Source organism: Chamaea fasciata, unplaced genomic scaffold, assembly GCF_029207755.1.
Source record: "Chamaea fasciata isolate MVZ Bird 193981 ecotype frontalis unplaced genomic scaffold, bChaFas1.0.hap1 SCAF_2, whole genome shotgun sequence".
Lineage (NCBI taxonomy): Eukaryota > Metazoa > Chordata > Aves > Passeriformes > Sylviidae > Chamaea > Chamaea fasciata.
The window spans coordinates 37,799,571-37,814,683 of NW_027094087.1; positions in this window are offsets into that span (position 1 = coordinate 37,799,571).

A 15,113-nucleotide genomic window follows, 5' to 3' on the forward strand; every position below is an offset into this window, starting at 1 on the left:
AACTGTGTCTGAAACATCAGCACAGTAACAAAAAGCAAATTATGAAGTCTGATCTTACTTTCAGTTATTTTTTTTCCCTTGTTTCCCCATCACCTCCAGCTGAACTTGGCCCTCATTCCCAAGCTGGGAGATCTGGCTAATCAGTGTTGTTTGCAAAGCTTTCTCAGCCCTCAACAAACACCATTTCTTTGCTGTGTTTGTCAGTGTGGCGAAGAAATTATTGCCGAGATCTGAGATGTGATTACGCGTTTGTGGAGGAGGAGGGGGGGTGGAAAGTCGAGGACATAATGTAATAATGAAATCCATTGTCACGAATAAATCTGTGGGAGGATTTAGATGTTTTTCCCTTTTTTCTGACCCACTTGGTCCTCACATGTCTGGCTGTGCCAAGAGTGCCCTTGACGCTGCAGGAAGGTAACACAAGGGCAGTGAACAGATCCCTGTCCAGGTTTAGTGAGTGGGATGGATCTTACCTATTTCCAGGAGAAGAAATAAAAATAAAAATGTATTTTGTTTAGTGGAAGTGTGCATGAAATGCTGTCAGTGGTAAGCTCAAACCTCGCCTGCCATCCTCCCACGGCCTCACCTAGCCATCCCTGCACTGGCAGTGGGACAATTTTTATGGACCAGTTCCTAATTTCAGAGACGAGTTGTGGGGTGAGAGGAGAAAAGTAGTTGGCCCTCCATCCTCATACAGAGCGGAAGGCAGTTCGGGGTGTCTGAGCTTGCAGTGCCTGAGTGCAGTGTCTGTGGTACCCAGTCCAACTGCAGCAGGAGGTGCCTTCCTAATACAGCACCAGATTTCCTCCTCCTTAAAGAAAATGGACTCCTTTCTGTGCTGGATCTTGTCACTTCTGCCCTTAGTATTTCCAGATTGCTTTAATTTTAAGTACTTGTCCTATTCTGTCCTTACTTCCCCAGTGTATCACATTTCTTACTTCATGTTTACTCTGCTTTGTAATTTTAGCCTGGTTTCTTAAGGAAATGATGCAGCGTTCAAATGAAACAATCATGTTGTTTGTAGCACCATATATATCCTATTCATCCTCCAACATAAAAAGCCATCCCAGAATAATGCTCTACCATAACTGCATCTGATGGAGGAGAAAATACTTCCAAGATATTGCAGCAGACAGGGTCCTTGTGCTGCCAGAGGAGGGTGTGGTACCCTTCCCTGTCTCTTCCTGCTTCCCTGTCAAAGTCCTGCTTGGCTGCTGCTGCTGCAGGAGGAGAAAGCAGGAACATGACCTTGTTCCTGGGTCTGAATCAACCCTTTTCTCCAGCCAGCATCATCCACAGGAAACCTATGGTAAGGCCCTTAGGTGCATCCCAGTTGCCCGGGAGCAGCTCAGGTCAGCTGGGGTCGTGGCACCTCGGCATCCCCATCCCACCAGCCTCAGAGATGGAGTCAGAAACCAAAAGGCTTGTGTCCTTGTAGGCAGTCCACAGAGGGAAAGCAAAGCAAGGCAAGGCAAGGCAAGGCAGGGCAAGTGCTTCAGTGCTTGCAGGGCCAGAGTGCAGCAGCCGCTGTTTTCCTGGGGGTGACGGGTGGGTGGAGGAGCAGAAAGGAACAAACAAGGCTTCGAGATGAGTTCATCCCCTCTCAAATCACACTCATTGAAACACATCTGTGTTTTCAGGGCTGTGTGCAGCAAAAACCGCCTTAGTCAGCTCTTGTTTTCAGTTTTGTGTGTTGGCCATTTGTATGGCTCTTTTTTTGCCTCTTCAGATCTGATCCTCTGGTGTATAAGGGCTCAGTTCAGCCAGAGCTTTATCGAGAAAGCTGCTCCCAACACTTCCTAATCTCATAAACAATAAAGAAATTACTTAATACTACAGAACAAAACCAGTTTTGTTGAAGTGAAGCAGTGGTAGCCTCAAAGAAATACCTTGCATGCACGGGTCTGCAGTGTCTGTCAAGGGGCTACAGACTGCTGACAGCAGGATGTTGTTTTCTAACCCAGGTAAATGATATTTTATTTTGAAATGACACACAGCAGTAATTACTGTATTTGGGTAGTACCACAGGACACACAAGTAGCATTTAGCAGGGAGATAATTAAATCACCAAGGTGTAATTGAAGGGTTTGATTGCGTTCCACCTCCAGCCATCAGCACCTGCAGCATTTGTGTTGTCAGCTGGTTTGAAGGCTGGCACATCCCTGTGGTCCAGAAGACCAAGGTGATGGTGCCCACAGGTCACTGCAGGCCTGGCTGTAGAAATCCACATCTTGCTAGCCTGGAGATGCCTGAGCTGATGGACACCTCATTGCCCTCATGCCACAGATACAGGTTTCATGGCAAGACTCATCACAGCAGATTCTGATCTTAAGGACATGACTTCTAGTGCATATCAAAGAATCCCGGGTTTTGTTTACCAAACCCTGTGATTTCTAAATTGTCATGGAAAGCTCAAAAATATCCTGCACTGTAAAATCTCAAAGACCCAAGAACGAATACAGAATAGACATTTTCCACATTAAGTTAATGTATTTTTACCTCCAGAGCTTTCAGCTGACCATACACATTTTTAAAATATCTCACTTGCAATAAGAATGCTGATGTTTACCCAGGGACTGCCGATGCAATGCTGCACAATTAACATCACCAGCCCAGTGCTGGCTTTGCTAAAGTGAAACTATCAACTTCGCTCAGGCTGGTTATCAAAGTTTTCCAGGTACCAAATTCCTACAGCAATCAATTGTCCCTGTGATTTCTCCACACTGTCAGGGAAATTCGATGCCCTTGGTGGTGGCTCTCAGGGCAAGCTGGTGTCCTGGAGATGCTGCTCATGGCAGCAACCAGGGAAAGGAGAACTCCTTCAGCAGAGCAGCAGCTGCAGAGCATAAAGGAGGAGCATTGCCCCGCAGACGTTCATTAACATTCAAAAAACAAATATTGACTCAGTTGTGTTTGTGAGCTTTTCTTTTTACCTTCCCCAGACATCCCAGCTGTACAGCAGAGCATGTGTGAATATTTGAGGAAAAATATCCTTGGCCTCAACTAGCCCCTGGATAAGATGTATTCCGGTGTTACTCAACGTTGGAAAGCTTGCACTGCCACCCAGCAAAGGAACTGAAGCAACAGGGTGTGTGGGACAGAACTGGCTGCTCAGAGTGAGCACAGGAATCTGGACTCCCCACCCTGCCACTGGGCTGCCCAAGGACTGTGCCTTTGGGTGAAGCCTTCTGTGATGAGAAACAGCCCTAATCTGTACACACTAAATACCCTCTTGGTTGCATCTGCAGGACAGAACATATGGCGACCATCGAGTTATCTGCAGAACACTGTTCCAGCTACGTGGGGAAAAAAGGTGACGAAATAGTAGAAAATTTTCCTGCATCACCTGTGTTTGAGAACTCCGTGCTGTGCCCAGTCACTGAGAGTGAATTCAACAAATACAAAGCAGTTATAAATTATTTATCCCAGTCACCAGTGTTTTTGCAGCACAAGGCAACTTGCTATTTTGCTACCAGTCTATTACCTAAATCTAGAAATAATAGTGCATCTCATTAGGGACTCCAGATTTTAAAAATCCATACTCTGGGAGTCCTACCTCCATATGCAACTCATTTAAAAATGCATATTAAAAGAGAACGACACCAGCACACTTCTGGAGAGACCTGCACCCAAAGGGAAAGCCTTTCAGCATTCACAGAGCTTCCAGTATGCCCTGAGAGCTCTCCAGTGAGGCTGTACAATAAAATCATAAAAAGCAGGGCTAGAACAAACCTTGGGAGTTTGGCTACTGCACTGCCTTCATAATGAGTAGGATAATCTCCCAAGTTATGCCTGATAGGAGTGTGCCCAACCTGTTTGCAAAGCCTCGAAGGACAGAAAATCTTTTACTGGGATCTATGTACCTCATCTGATCACTGTGTGTCCTGTCTTCTGAGGATGTGAAAAGACTTTGTTATATCCCCCAATGTAGTGTAATCACTCCAGATTTCTCTTCTCTAGATTAAATAAATTTAGCAGTAGCATTTTTGGGATGATCTTGAGGGACACTGACATGTAGAGACATAATGGATAAGGAAGCCAAATTCAGACAAGTCAATTTAGAAGAAAAAAATAAAAATCTTCTGTAGAGGAGGAAAAAAGCCCATTTTTGGCTTCTCAGAAGAAATGGTGCATCCAGGATCTTTTAATATGCTTTTTTGTTAACTGCCTATGCATTCTCTGCATGAACAAGAACAAGCACAATGGGAGCTTCAAAAAGAAAAAAAATTTTTTTAAAAAGTGGTTGTTTGTTACCTTGTTACCTTTCATAGTGGAGCTGTGAAGCTTAGTGAGTTAAATCCAATGGGAATATAACACCAGGAGATTGAAAAATCCCTTGAGAACAATATGGACATCATGTAATCACAGAATCATAGGATAGTTTGGCTTGGGAGGTAATTTTAAGGATTATCTAGTCAAACCCCCTGCCGTGGGCAGGGACATCTTCCACAATCCTGTGTTGCTCAGAACCTCATCCAACCTGGCCTTGAACACTTCCAGGGATGAGAAAATGACAATGCTCACTTGTCTGACTGACAAGTGACATACTAAACATGTGTCCTCAGGGGCAACTTGGACATATATTTGGTGCAGCAAGGACTAGAGGAAAAAACAGTGAACAAAATGTTGAAGGAAGGGAGGAGATCTCTACAGCAGGGACTTTAGTATTAGCAGTGGTAAGAGCTGCCTGGTGGGATGCTTTCGAGATAAGATTGAGCAACTCAGATAGGAAGAAAATAAGGAAAGACCAAATAAAAGACAGCAAAGCAGGTAATTTTTTTATCCTTATGGTATGAGGGATTATACAGCTCCCAGACACAAGCACATTATCCTGGTTCTCAATAAGAGGGACTTCCCTGAAAAGAGATGGATGGAAACATCCCTGACCTCTGTCTAAATATAAAATTAATATCACATAAAGAGGAAAATGAAGATGACTATGGGTCCACAGATGTGGGTCTCAGTTGCAATATTGACCTGGCAGCAGCTCTATTCACTGAGCCAGTGAACTTCCCTTGACTCTGGTGCATGTTTTCCAGAACTAAGGGCAGTTGGCTTTGACAGAGGCTGGTAAGCCCCTTGAAGTTGGCCCTGCAAGCTCTCTCCCAGGTGCATCTTATGTCTCACATGTTTCTGTACTCAGCATTGACACCCTGACCCCAGGAGGGAAAGGACCCCATTTACTGCACCTGGGGGGCCCCTCCCAGCTGTGCTCCTCTGGCAGCTCAGAGGCTCCAGGCTTGATCTGCCAAATGCACTGGTCCTGAGATGCTGTATTGGACTTGGGATGCCGTGCTGGACTTGGGATGCCGTGCATGCCTGCATACTTGGAGAAGGGTGTGAGACCTGAGCAGGATCAGAGGGTGGGCTGGCTACTCTCCTACATGTGCTATGAATGAAACAACAGGAGAGGCTGCCACAGCACCCACACCAGCCCTCTTGGAGACACAGCTTGGGCCAGAAGTCCTCAGCACAGCCTGCAAACCCTGCCTGGAGTAGACAAAACTGTCAGCAGACTGCTTGTGGATCAGTGCCCTCCTTCCCACACAGGCATATGCTGGAGGGAAAAAACAAGCTGCCTCTCTCCAAGTCCTCCTGCAGACTCTGTCTCTCTTGCCACCGAACTGTCACATGACAGGCAAAATCTTGGAGGTGATCATAGCTGTCCCCTCCACAGGATGGCTTTACTCCAAGTAAAGTATGCTTGCAGCACAGACATATTTTTGCTAAGGGGTGTTGGGGTGAGTGCTGCTGAGATGAGGAAGAGGGTGAATGGAAAAAGCAAGAGGTGTGGAAGGTGAATTATGCAGATAGAAGGAGGTTCTAGAGAGAAAACATGCAGGAAGAAGGAAAAAGGCTCAGAGAGCTCACAGCAGCTGACAGAGCCCTGCAGGAGGTACTTCTCTACACAGACAGAGCAAGCACATCTCCATGACCTCACCCACTTCTTCAGGGATTTAAATTCCCATGACTTTGAAGGAGCAAAATATCTTCATTGATTGAATTTTTTTCTGTATTGTGTAACAGCTGGGTTTACTACATGTTAGGCAACGAGATTATCATTGCCCTGTAGTTCCTTCCAGTCCACACTTCTGTCTCCCAAAAGGAAATAACAATAAGAAAATCTGTATAACAAGTTGCCTTTGATCCTGGCTTCATTCCTGCCACCACAGATCTGGAGCGGAGTGTGAACACAATGCAGGGAGGAATGAAGAAGTAAAAAGAAATGGGCCCATTGCTGGCCCTTCCCCAGGTCAAAGGGGATCTTGCAACTGGCAACCTTCATTTGACAGACCTTTCTGACGTGCAGAAGACCATAGCCTTGCCCAGCATTAGGATGTATTTGGGGATTTACACAGTACCTATGCCAGGTCAAGCACTGTCTTTAATTCCTAGGAGTAGCATTGCCCCTCGAAAAGAACAAGAAATGAAGCACACGGGGGCTAAACATCACTGTAAGGGACTGAATTTAGCTCAAAGTTAAGCACTTTAATCTAAAGTTAGCACTTTCCCCAACAAACTATCCTTCCTCTCCTGGATTTCTTGCAGAAGCGCTTCAAATTCTCTCCAAGTCCTCATCCAGCCCCACAACTGAGGAAAACCCTGGAGAAATGGTAACTGAGTAGTTCTTCCAGCCAGCCTGACCTCAGTCCTTCTCCTGGCCATCTCATCTGCTTCTGGAGGGGCTGCCAGCTGGCAAGCACCCGGCTCCCTCACACAAGCTGGCACTGCCCAAGGGGTGAATCAGCCTGCTGAGGAGCTCACAGCAAGGATAAACAGCTCTGGGGCTGGAGAGAATGAAATAGTTGGATATTAATGGGAAAGGAATTGCAGGAGAGAGGTCTTGCAGCTCTACTGTACATCTGCTAAGCCTCAGATGTGCTGCAGAGATGGCTTCAAATGCTGGGTGACAATAATGTTACTGCAGATGAGAAAGACCAGATAAAATATAAGAGGACAGAGAAAAAAGTCCATTCCATCACTGGTTTATGTCTGAGTGGTTCTCTGCACAAGGTAGAATGGTGTAAGACCACTGAAAAGAAGTGGGGGGGGGGGGGGGGGGTGTGGAGAAGGAAGGGCTCTCTTGCAAGCAGGAGTGGGACACACAGGTGGGGGAAGGGTCAATCTCCAGTCCTGTGGCTCTGACACAAGCAGCCCATTTTTGGTAGGAGCTTTTTCCCTTCTCTTAGGTACAGCAAGCTCAGCATTTGGCTCTGTAATGGTACAAGCGCATTGGGTGACAGGGAAAATCTACTTTTAATGGGAAACACTGCACCGCTGAATCATCTGTGCTTTTCACATGTAGGCGCATCTGCTCCAGTGTCCATCCAGCCCAGGAGAAGCAGATGGAAGAGGGGGAAGGGGAGAAAAGGGGCTGAATTTACAATCTCAAGAACAGATTTGTCTGGGCCATGCAGTGGCATCCTAACATAATGTGTTTGCACATCCTCCCCCTTGCTATAATTAATTTTTAGTCATTCAAGCAAGTTCCCACATATCCTGTAAATCTCTTTTCACAAATTTTGCTTTTAATGAAACCTTCGCTTGCTTTCAAATAAAGTTGGTTTAGGGTGTGTCAGAGTTTGTTCATAATGCGTTTTGTTCACAGTAAACAGCATTTCCTTTTATTCCCATCCAGGGATGGTATTCAGACATCTGCACTCCACAGAAAATAGTGACTCTGAATTTACTGCTGAGTTGCAATGAAGTCACTAAGTTTGCTTTTATCCCAGTGATGCAGGTTTTAGCCCTTGAAATGCATTAACTCCTCATTCTGAATTTTATCCTCCCTCCAGTCTCCTTCTTAGTCCAAGTAAACTGTGAACTGTATCCAAGAAATTATTTTATTTAAGGAGCTCAATTGCAGAAGCACTATGCCATGTCAGCATCAGCACCTCTTTACCTCTTTCTGGATAGCATCTGCTCTAAGTTAACAAGGGCAGTGCTTACTGCCCTATCCCCCATGGTGGCTGTGCCGTGCACCCTGGAGACTCATTACCTGCCTCGAATCAATCCATCCATCCCCATCTCAGCTTTGTGGCAGAAACCCACAAAAATATTTTTCTTGTTGTTACTTCTTGGCATGGGCCTTTGTATTTATTACAGGCCAGGACAGTGGAGTGAAGCACTGCAAAATCTGAATCCCAAATTCTTTGTTCCAAAAATCAACCACATCAAAAGCTCTGGAGGCAGAGACAGTCTCTTGGCTGATACTTTTCCTTGAACAACAGCAAAAGATTTAATTAGTATTAGAGATGAACTTTGCTGCAATGCTAAATCAGAACTCCCTGGTCCCATATTTTGCTGGAGCTCTGGCCTTGCTTTTATTTTAATTTAGGAAAAAATATAAACCCACATTTCCCACCCATGATCACATATCACATAAGATGCATACTAACTGTGAAATACTAACTTCTCCATGTTCTTTTTTTCTGTGCATGGTTTGTAACCCACTTCTGCTGATATCTTTGACTTTTCTTAGAAAACCTTGCTGGAGACCTTGAATTCCCCAAATAAGGTTTTTGGTGGCCCTTTCCCAGCCGAAGGAGACTGGAATGCCCATGATTCTTCCTTGCATAGACAGCTAAACTGGTGCAAAGTTGACTCTCAGCAACCTCAGCCTGATGGGGTTCAGCAAAGGGATGATGAGGATGATTCTGGTGTTAGTCATGCACCCAAGTGCTCCTCTTCTGCAAATCTCAACCTGTTCGACAGAGGCAGATAAGCACAGTTATCTCCAGCACGCTGAGGGGGGAATTAAGGGAGAAAGGCTAAGGGTCATGTTTTCCCAAGGGCTTCAGTCATCCACGTGGTTTTTACCTCTGTTGAGGTGAACTCCGCTAATGTAACCCCACTCCTGCCCCTACAAGCAGAAGGAGTTTGGTTCAGGACAAGCACCTCTACCCCCACCTGAAAATGACCAGACCAAGTTCCTCTTGCTGTAACTGCCAAACTGATGGGAATTGCCTGGGGATGATTCCCTCCAGGTTTATGGGGAAGACTGTTTTCTCTCAGTTCCTGTCCTGACTGCCCAATGCCAAAGGAAACACTTAGGTGTGCAGCCACCTCTGCAACCTCCTCGCTCCAGGAGAGCACTTCCAGGAGGCAGATTCACAGCTGGTGGTTCCATCTCCCCCATAATTGCCCTATGCAATGTCTGCCCCCCCCTCCCCCCCAGCCAGCAGACAAGCTACCCCAGCCTTTGAGAAGGAGGATGTTTCAGTGCAACAACAGAAATCTCCGCTGAAATGGGATGCAAAGTCCTACTTCTCCTCAGTGATGTTAAAAAATTCACCCTGGAAGGATTTGCCATGGGCTTCATGCCCGTGCAACCCATCCAGATGACGTTTCAGTGGAATAGGAGAGGGTTTCTGAGAGGGGCAATGGCCATCTAGCTACAAAAAAAAACACAAAAGGGAAGTAAAACCCACCATTCCCCCACTCCCACTCCAAACCATGCTATCCACAAGTCATGGGCCAAATTTCTTATCCTTATGCTCAGAAATCTGTGCCAGTGAAGCCTCACAACCTCTGACTTGGATTGCTGATGGGGCCTGGAGTTGCAGTGGGGAGATGAATGACTGTTCAATCTGTCTGAAGCAAACAAGCAGAAGCAGAAACACAGAGAGATTCGATCAAACCACTTGATAGGCACAGGAGGTGCTTCATCCCTTGCCTGGGCTACAGAACAGAGGGACACTGGTCACTGCATTTCTCATATTCAAATTTATGTTACCCAGCACACACACAGGTCCATACAAATCTGAGCTTGCCCAAGAGCTGACTAGATTCCAGACAATTCCTGTCTCCATGGCCCTTTCTTTATTGTTCCTCATCTCCTCATCTCCAACATTAGTGTCCACAGTCTCAGCCACTACCATCTATCTTTCCCTATCATAATCTTCTCCAGGAGTTTGCAATATTCCCTTTTGCTCTGCAGTTCTCCTTAATTTATCTTTAATATCATGTTTCAATTAACTTTTTTTGTTCTCTGCTCCCTGCTCTGCATAAACTGGTATTCAATTTATTACCCACTTCTGCTGTAGGACTTCCCAGCCTGGTCTTTCCTGCTGCTAGCAGGGGCGTGCAGAAGGGATGAAAGCATTGAGGATCAATGGGAGCTGCACACCAGGGTTTAGAGGCAGAACCAAAACTGTCTAGACCTGTTGTCCCCTCCCATAGGGCTGCTTGTGCCCTGCCCAGTATCTCATGCCCTGTGCTCCACAATGGTATTTTCTGCCTCTTTCTCTAGAAGAGGGCCTTTATTGCAGCCTACACAGCTGCATTCCCAGTGGAGATACAGCCTGAACTCTCACCTGTAAATGAGCTACTCAAATCCACTCGCTCTGGGAAAAGTGCCTGTCTCAGGGCTGTTTTCCTCCATATGATGAACTGAAATGGAAATAAGTTATCTCATGTGTGTTTGTGAGCTGCAGATAGAAGGTAAACTGCTGAGCTCATCCTACCAGGATGTCAGAGGTGCTGAACTCTTTGCTCAAGGGACAAGCTCCTTGAGTCTTCATTTTTCTTCCCCCTCAGCCCTGTTCTGGAAATAGTCCAAAATTTTGGACCTCTATAATCTGTCCACACTTTACCATTTTTCCACCCCACATCCCAGACTCTGGGCTCAGAAACAGGGCATAGCTGTTTCCTTGAGCTTTTCTCTATTCCAAGACCTCCCACATCCTTTTCCTCTAATACAGTCCATAGAAAGAATTACAATATGGTCACAGCTCTGTGCTCCTCGCCAGGAATTTTTGCCAAAAATTACAAAAAAACCCAACCAAACCACAATATTGATAAGTCTAATTTATTCAAAACCCTGGGAAGCTTGACTGAAGTATTTCCGCCATCTCTTCCAGAATACTTCTGGAAGCCTCCTCCTCTTCTTTCTCTTGGACTGTGTTTCTTGCCATGAGTAAGGAAGCAGAGTTGCTACTGTTGTCCCATGGCACAGACAGTCCACCTAAGCCACCTGGGTGTGTGCTCCTGTCCTCCTCAAACTGGGGGGACACCATAATCCCAGTTCCGATGTTACCTTTGCTGGGGCTTGCCTGGGAATTTTAAAGCTGCCAACTGATGACTTGAGGGTGCTGATCTCCATGACATTGGAAGGGAACTGGGAAGAGATCCCCAGAGGGGACCTTGGATGCAGTTCAGACCAGCATGAGTCACTGCTGCTAGAGCACAGCCGAGGCTTTGCATCTGAAACAGCAGCAGGTCATATTTGCAAATGGTTGCAAAAGCAGCTCTGTAAATTTAGTCTGCCTTGTACTGGAGACAGTCCTATTTCACTGGCAGCTCCTGTCAGCTGCTTTCAGGGCCTTGCTGTCTGCATATATGAGATCAATCTCTCAGCCAGTTCTGCAGGTAAGAACATTTTGTAGCCCTGGGAGGGAATGGGGTTTAGTTGTCCCTCTCCTGCTTGCCCCACATAGTCTGGGGGACCGGATATGCCTGTAAGGTACCACACTGATACATTTGGGCCTTTAAAAAGTGACCAGCTATAAGGGAACTCTAGCTAAACCTAAACAAAATGTAAGGAGGATTTTTGAGACACCTGTAATGAGTCCCTGTGGCTGCATGCTCACTAGTGAACTGATGCAGCCCCAGAGCACTGTGCCAGTGCTGGCACAACATGGGCACAGCCTGTCACGTGGCTAGTTTGATCACTTTGATTGCCTTTTAAACAGAACAGAGACGCCTCTCTGCATGTGGGTCCCACTGAACTATCCCATCCTGGTCCACCCTCACCATCCACTACAGAAGATCGCCACCGTGGTAAAGCCTCAGATGCCTGGCTCTCTGGACACAACTGCAAAGGCCTGGGGACATTCCTCTAGATCCCTGCAAGCAAGAGGCCCCAAAACACCACTACAGGAGTTGGAGAATTCTCCAGAGATGCTTGGGCATCTGAGTCCAATCAGCAGAAGCTCCCCCTGAGATGCATATCAGGAGGATTGGTTTTAGCAGACCTCTCTGGTAATGGGGTCTTTAAAACCTCATCCCTTGTGCTCGGTGTGAATCGAATTTCCAACAGCTTTATAAATACGTCACCAACGGGAGGCCTTTAGAGTAAGCATATTGCAGTTTCCTGACATTTTCATTTCTCTATCTTGACATTTCTGAAGGGCATAAGAGGCCTAAAAAAAGAAACAGCTGCTCCCAGGGAACCATGTGTTTTCAATTCCATCCTGCACTGGTGTAATAGATGGTCGTATTATAAATATGCAGCAGTTTTCCAGATGAGCCTCTCCCTCCCACTTATAAAGACTTGGTACAACAGTATGGAGTGAGGATGGCTGGGAAGGAGAAGGATCACATGCAGAAAGGGCCCTGGCAACTTTCAGGCACTCATTTAGAAGGTGCTGGTGTACTACATTAATATTCAAGTTACCAGCCCAGGCCCTGATACTGCAAATATTTAAAGCAAACCCACTTGACTCAGACAAGCAGTTGCACAGCAATTCTTGGCACAAGTTTCCAGCCTCTGTATACCATTTCCCTGACTCCTCCATCCCTCCTGCAGCTTTTTCTGAGGCACTCTCCTGATTTCTTAAAGTCTTTCTGTCGATGCTCATTTCTGTGCAAGGCAGCATGTGGGCTGAGCAATTGCTCTCAGCAACTGTTATTTATCAGGTGATTTTCATATGGCTCCCTCTGCAAGGGACTGAGGCTTTTGCAAGACTTTGTTCGTCTTTTAAGTATCCAAACAATCCCTAACAGAATTAATATAATATGATATGATATAATAAAATGTAATGTAATATGGTAGAATGCCCTCTTTGGTTAGAATAACTGTGATCTATAAACCAGTGCAGCTGTAGCAAGATGCAAAGTTGTTCTGACATTTCAGGGGTTACTGGGTTCCTGTCTATCATCAGGCTGTCTGGGCATCACTACTGCGATGTTTACTTTACATATCCCTGTTTGCAGTTATTTATACAATGATCCAAATTTAACTGTTAGGATTTTCAGTTCTATGTACCTATTCTCTGCTGATTTCTTTATGTATAGGGTTCACTTCAGCCAGAATGGCTGAAAGCAGAAAAATACATTTGTGGTAGCTGTTTTCTGAGAAAAAAAAAAACCAAAAAATGTATTTATGTTTTGGAATGGGATCTGCAGGTTGACAGTGAGAATGACTTGTACATCAGGTTGTGCCATTTGCCTCCTGTGTGGAACTCCACCCTCACAGAATTGTCCCAGTTGTGCCTTTGGGGTTGCAGTTTGCACATGTGCTGCAGCGCAGCCAAAATCCCCGCAGGGTTTCCTCACATTGTCCAAGCTACGGCCACAGCTCAGTAACCAGCCAGGCCAGCCCCAGACTCCAGACCTGGGAGAGGCAGGACCAGTTTCACTCCAATGCAAAGGTCAAGGAGTCAGATGAAGCAATGGAGAGTTTGATGAAAGACAGAAAAGCAGCTTTTAATGTTATGGACTTTTGCCCTGAGTACAGCTACAAAAATCACAGCAGGTTTTCTCTTTCCAGGAGAAGTTTTTTGGGGGGTAAGTGTTTGGTCAGTTATGTCACTGGGTAAAGTTCCTTGAGGGTGGCAATTTGTGCCTGAACATGCATGGCCTGGAGCTGGACACCTCATCCACACACAAAACCCCGCAGTGGGAACGTTGATATTTTCTCTTATGTTATCACCAGCTCTGACTCATGCAAGCAAACCAGCTGAGACATTAGTCGAGTAAGAGATGGAAAAAGAGAAATTCAATTAAAAGGGCCAAGGAACTGTAACTGACTTCATCCAAACAGATCCCTAATGAACAAGATCCACAGACAGATTTGGTTCCATAATAGTGTGTTTTGCACTCAGAGCAATTTACATACCAGGGAACTGTTGATATTTGGTAAAATTAGGCACAAAGAGATTACAACAGTCTCCCACAGGGCCCTGAATGTATCAGTGACAGCATGAGGAAAAGGTCTCAAAAGTCCTTCCCAAAGCCCACTCTTCAGGAAAACTCTTTATGTTGCTTTGCATGTGAGGGTCCAGCAAGTCCAACCAGCATCAGGTGGCACAGCATGATGACAACCCATGGATGGAATGTGGGTACATCAGGAGGATTGGTCATGGTTCCCTCCAGGAGCCTTTTGAATTCAGTGCTGGTAAATGGGCACTTATGGTGAGTACGTCATCTCACCCTTGTGTCTGACATAGGGCACAAGGTGTCTTTTTTAAAAAAACTGATATAATCAACGGATTTTTTTTTTCCTCCTAGCAATTTCTGCACCAATTAACCGTTAACCTGACAATCATTGCAAAGATCAAAGGACCAAAATATTTAGAATATATATGACAAATGTTTCTGGAGTTTGACCAAAAGTTAGGGTGGAGAAGGACGAAAAGCAAGGGCAAGGCCCAGGAAAATTTGTGCAAATGTAATGGCCAATCTAAACTAGTTTAGGGGAAGGAGGTGGAGGAGCAGGATGTAGATGAGCCACATACACCCGTACAGTGGTGAGGGCATCTCTGGAACTCAGAGCTTCAACATGTGATGCTCATTACATTTTGAGGTCAGAAGAGAATTGTTCCATTGCTTAGATGACGTGCTTAGCACCTGCTGTACAGTTAGCATCTGCCACAGGTCCAGAATCCATGCTTAGCCTGGAGGATGTCCTGTTTTGAAATACTGGTGTTGGCTTCAAAGGAATTAGTAACTAATGGATTTTCCATCAGAAGCCTCAGTGAGTGTTTTCAGTGACTGGTATGTCTCAAAATTAACATATCATTATTTATTTCAAATACAGATTTTCCCATCTGCACCTTCCAGAATTGGATCTGGTTATGCTGTGTCTGTAAGTGTACAGCATTTCTATGTTATTGAATTATTCTTTCTTAAGCACAGTCTTTTAAACAGTGACAAGTTCCTCCTTGTACTCAAGATAGATAGACCAACATCTTTAAATCCCACTGAAGGGCATGTGTTCTAGACATCTGCAAGACTTCTTAAAGAAAGCACAACTTAACAGTCTCCAGTTATCTTCCATTATATTTTGAAAATTTGCTGGGATTTCTCCTCTTAATGTGTAGCTTCCAGGCTTTCTATCACTGTAGCTTCTTGGTTAGGAAGTGTATGGTGAATCAAAATTCTATGGAATT